Source organism: Papaver somniferum, chromosome 5 (assembly GCF_003573695.1).
Source record: "Papaver somniferum cultivar HN1 chromosome 5, ASM357369v1, whole genome shotgun sequence".
In the NCBI taxonomy this organism is placed as follows: Eukaryota; Viridiplantae; Streptophyta; class Magnoliopsida; order Ranunculales; family Papaveraceae; genus Papaver; species Papaver somniferum.
This window is the reverse complement of record NC_039362.1, coordinates 77,725,549-77,731,548: the sequence shown is the minus strand read 5'-3', so window position 1 is coordinate 77,731,548 and position 6,000 is coordinate 77,725,549.

Genomic DNA, 6,000 nt, shown 5'->3' with positions numbered 1-6,000 from the left:
ACAACATATCCCATAACAGTTTGCAATATATAAAATCATAAAGATTAAAATTGAAAAAAAATCATCTTCCAAAAACTTAGAATTTAAATAAATAAATATAAAAACATTGAAGATGAAAATCGTTGGACATAACTATGTGTACTCATAATAATGGCTATTCCAAACCCTAGTTATTCTTCTAAAAACAAGAAATAAATTCTCTAAAGAAGATTTACAAGACATTGTAGAGATTTCTCAGGGCGTCTACAGAGAATTCATTCTCATTATTGAAAAAAACATTGATAATGGGATCATTCAATTCCTCCAAATCTTCAGAAATATCAGTTGACTCACTAAGTTCTCTTTTCAGTCCACACAGAGTGTTCTTTGTTAGAGACAACATTTTTTCATAGTGAGAGATATCTCTTAGAGAAGAAATGATTCGAGATTTTAAATCATTTCTTTTCACGATGAAATCCTTCACCATAGCCCTAAAGTTATTATCAGAATGACAAACAAACAATAGTTAGTCAGAGGAAGAACCTGGATCATCAGTCACGTTCTTTGCCTTTCTTTTCCTTGAGGAAGAAACTCCTCCACACAGATACACGTTAACTGCTTCTATAACATCTCTTTTCGTGATACCTCTAGTTATAGGGGCCATGAGGATGTATCTTTAGAGAAGAAGGTAAAGAACAATAATGTTCGCAAATGAACATAAATAGACTTCATGATAGTAAAACCCTAAAGGACATTGAAAAGGTTTCCACGGTTCATGATCCATTATCAATCTTAAAAAACACATATTTACTTGTTAAATATGGAACAGAAAAATCAACAGAAGATTTACAAGACTTGAATCAACCTTGAAGTAATCCTTATTTTTCAAGTCAAAAATAAGGATACGATTTATTACTATGGTTTAGATAGTAATAGAGTGAACAGAGTGTTCCCATCTTGTGTCACAGGGTGACATTTCGAGGTTTGTTGAGTTTGTGGACTTACCTTGTCTAACTCTGGATCTTTTGGATTTCTTCTTGTACCCAGGCGTATCTGACTGCTTCTCTATAGTCAGATTCATCTTTTGCATGTCATTTTGAAGTTTGGAAATTCTTTTGCAGTTCCTCTTGAATCTCCAACACTTACTCCGGACATGGCTTGTACTTCCATAAAAAGAGCAGATCAAAGAGGATTTTCTTTGTATATTTGATACATGTTTATCACTACGCTCAGGTTTGATTGATCCAAAGCTGGTTGGAATAACCGAGTTTGTTGTGCTTACAGTATTTCCTTTGAACCCTAAACCTTGTGTGTTTCCAAAAGCTTTTTGACCAAATAACATTGCTGAAATTTTGTCTGAGCTTCCTAACAACCTTTGCAGGTCACACTTGAGAGAATTGATCTCTTTTTCATTTAGTAATAGGGCTCTGGTGAATTCATCATTAAGACAGTCACTCTCAAGAGATTTCGCATGTAGTGATGACTCAAGTTTATTCAACAATTCTTTTAGTTGAATATTTTCCTGGTGAATTTCTTCAAACTTATCCAGAAATTCTAGGATCTCAGTCTAACATTCGGATTCCAAACTGGAGTTTGAATCACAAGAAACCTCCGTCGAAAAGGCTGAACTTTCCGTACACACTGCAGTAGTATGTAACCCATTGTGACACTGAGATTTTTCTTGACTTGAATCATCATAAGCAATAGAGAGAAAAAAAATCTCTCGCATCTTTTGCTTTTCATTACCATATCGTTGATCTTTTGTGTTATCAGTGATTTATTAAAATCAACATGACTAGAACAACATTCATCAGCCCATGACAAATTAGAGGCTTCGCTTGGAACGATTACAACATTGAATTCAAAAGTTCTGACTGTACTCTGATCAAGATCAAGTAATTTAATCTTTCCCACCAGAGTACTTCTGAAAAGAGTATCAAGATCAAGTAATTTCCTTCAACGATGGCATGCTTCTTAGAATCGTATCTAGATGACAACGATCTTAGAATTTTCATCACAATGTCCTTTTCAGGAATAGTCTTACCCAATGCAAAAGATGCATTAAGAATTTCAGACACTTTGTGATTAAACTCATCAAATGAATCTTCATCTGCCATACGAAGGTTTTCCCAACCGGAATTAAGGTTCTGAAGCCTATCTTCCTTTTCACTGGTATTTGCTTCGGATACGGTTTCTAAGATATCCAAGCATCTTTAGACCTAGTGCACGTTGTCACATGGTGCTGACGATCTGGGGTAATGGCAGGTATGTTGGCATTCGAACCGTCGGAGTTTTGGTTTGCAGCAAGTATCTCGGCAGCATTGTATTCACCAATGTTCTTTGGAACGGTTGCATCCCCTACTGCCACAACGGGAGCATCATAGTCGTTAACTACATAAACCCATGATTGAAAATCACGCACTTGAAGAAACAAAAGCATAAAATTTTTCCACCACAAGTAATTTGAGCCATCGAAGACTGGTGATACGTTTAGAGAGATAACACCTTTGTTCATATCAGATCGCTACAAACACAGACTTATGAGGTATTTAATGTGTTTGCTTGCTCTGATACCAATTGAAAATGCGGGGGTCTAACAACCACACCCAACAATTTGTTTGGAAATCTGAGAGGACTTACTCCAATATACTTTCTAGAGAATCAACTAGACAGTCAGACTTAATCTAGAGTAAAGTATATCAAAGCGTTTAATATCTCTAACTCTTAACTCAATCCGCAATCAGCAAATAGAAATCTGCGAGCCCGATTGAATAAGAGGAGTAACTTGAACGGTACCAAAGACCAATGTTCAAGTGTCTATCAATGTAAATCAACAACCCAAGGTTGGGTATTCTAATTGATTGATCTTAACGCACAACCTGTGATATTTCAATTATATAACAAAATATAATGCGGAAAAGAAATAACACAGACACCAGAATTTTGTTAACAAGGAAACAACAAATGCAGAAAAACCCAGGGACCTAGTCCAGATTGAACACCACATTGTATTAAGCCGCTACAGACACTACCAATTAACTTCGGATTGGACTGTAGTTGAACCCTAGTCAATCTCACACTGATTCAAGGTACAGTTGCGCTCCTTACGTCTCTGATCCCAGCAGGATACTACACATTTGATTCCCTTAGTTGATCTCACCCACAACCAAGAGTTGGTACGACCCAAAGTCGAAGACTTGATAGACAAATTTGTCTCACACAGAAAAGTCTATAGGATTGAATAAATCTGTCTCCACAGAAATACCCAGAAGTTTTTGTTCCGTCTTTTGGTAAATCAAGGTGGACAAGAACCAATTGATAAACCGGACTTATATTCCCAAAGAACAACCTAGTATTATCAATCACCTCGCAATAAACTTAATCGACTAGCGAAACAAGTCATTGTGGAATCACAAACGATGAGACAAAGGTGTTTTTGATTAATTTTTTATCTTGCCTATCGAAGATATAAAATCTCGAGCCAATTATTTCATATTGTACTCAACACGAGAGAAACAACAAGATCAGATCACGCAACTACAAAGATAATAGTTGGGTATGGCTTCACAATCCCAATGAAGTCTTCAAGTCGTTAACCTACAGGGTCTCGAGAAGAAATCTAAGATTAAAGGAGAATCGACTCTAGTTATGCAACTAGTAACACACAGGAGTTGTGGGGATTAGGTTTCCCAATTGCTAGAGTTCTCCTTTATATAGTTTTAAAATCAGGGTTTGCAATCCAAGTTACCTTGGTAACAAAGCATTCAATATTCACCGTTAGATGAAAAACCTGATTCAACCAAGCTAGTATCTTTCAACCGTTAGATCGAACTTAGCTTGTTACACACAAATGAAATGTAGTCTCATTTAGGTTTATGTAATCGTACCTAAACGTGTACACCATGTTGGTTCACAAATAGTTAATCGAGGTTAGCCATATGATTACTCTCATATCATCCTTATTCATCTCAACCATAACTAGTTCAAATGACTCAAATGAAACTAGTTAAAGAGTTGTTCAATTGCTATAGAAAACACAATTGAAACCAAATCAGTTTGATTCACTTGAATCAATCATGAACATTATAGCCGCGGTTTGTAAAGATTGCATTCCTTATGATTTAAATGTTTAAGTCCATGAACTGACCGATTTGACAAAGTAACCAGCTTAAGTATGCGTACGGGTATGCGTACTTAAACAACCAGATTTGAGCTTGTTTAGTTTCCAAACTCGGCAGAAATTTTCGGTTCGAAAACTTCCGCCAGTATGCGTACGGGTACGCATACTTAAGGTGACTAGTTAAGAGTTTGTCAAAACCAAACTCAACAGAAAATTTCGGTTCGAAAACTTCCGCTAATATGCGTACAGGTACGCATACTTAACCTGTCTCCTTCACCAATTTCGTATACACACATATGCATACACTTGGCTCTCGGTTTATGGATTTATACACTAATGTGCGAATACACTATATATGCTTATATCCAAACATGGTAACATTCTCAACTCTTTATTTACATTCTTCTACAATGACAATAGCCGTTTTCACACACTATTAGCATCAAAGCAATTTTCAAGATATTTAAATAATCATTATCGAAACATTCCAAGCCTACATCAAATGATTGTATCACACAAACCATGTAAGATGTTACTCGGAAATTTTCTCATGATATAAGATGAACTTGGTCGAAGCGAAAGCTTACCAACACATATTTCGAGAAATATGTAAGCGAGATATACTCAACTTGAAATATCAAATGTGTATAGAGAAAACTATATCTTAACACGACTTATGTCTCAATAGAGGAGATAGTAGAAATACACTTTCAAAGTGATAGATGAGTTCAAGTCTCCACATACATTTTGTCGAAGAAGTTCCACAATCTCCCCTTAGTAGTTCTTCGTCTTCAAATGATGACTCTGTGAAATCTAAGCTCAACTACACTATCTATGTCCTAGTCCGAGACATCTATAAATAGGCTAGAAATCAAGACTTATAGTTTTGATCACTAACATTGACAAATATGCTTGAGATGGAAACACATGCGAGTTCGAGCGAGCAGTGCTCTAACATTTAGGCAACACTTTGAAAATATGATAACAACTCTCATAACCCAAAATTTTCCCATGTTTGTGGTGCCAATCATTTCGACACTTTCGTTCGACATCAACATCGACAAGACTGCTCGCTCAAGCACGAGCAACTTGCATTATAACAACAACATAGAATAAAACTTGGCATTGATTAAAACGAAGCGACCGAACAATCCATTTGCATCGCGATCGTTGATGTTCATAGTTGCATCACGAAATTTAGCAAATTTGTTATCCCACAACTTGGTAGATTGTTGTTGGGCATCGACACTATCTTGTGTAAAGAACACATTGTTTCTGCAATGCTTTCATCTTCGGCTAAGGTAAATTTTGGACCCCTTATCTTCTTGCTTTTAGTTAATTGAGAATTAGATTGAGACATATTAAGAAAAAACTACACAATACGAGTGAATGAAAGAGTTAGATGATGAAATTTGTTTTAGATTAACAAATGTGAAGAGTAGAGAAGAGAAGGTGTGAGTTAAAATGGAAGAGGAATTTGGTATTTATAGGGGGGAAGATTTATGGTCGTTAGATCAGATTCTATGTGGCGGTGAAGACTAGACCGGCCGACCGAATATAAACCGCTGGCGATCTAAACAACACCCAACGATATAGTCTTGTCCGAGCGGTCGATACTCGGCCGCTCGGTAGAAACTTGACATGACCTGGCTAAGTGGAAAATTTGCCACTTAGCCAGGCCCGTTTGCCACTTTGTCATGCCCATAGTAGGTGCAAAAGTGGCAAAAATGTGGGTTAGCCATGCCTATATGAACCGACCTTAATTAGTGCTTGCTCATAACTTTTGTTACTCTCTTCTAAGGTAATCAAGTGACCGAGACTTGAATCAGACTTTTAAATCCAGTAAGGGTGTATCCAGCGAATCAGGAACAAAATGACACCTGATTCGAATTGTCCAAGTT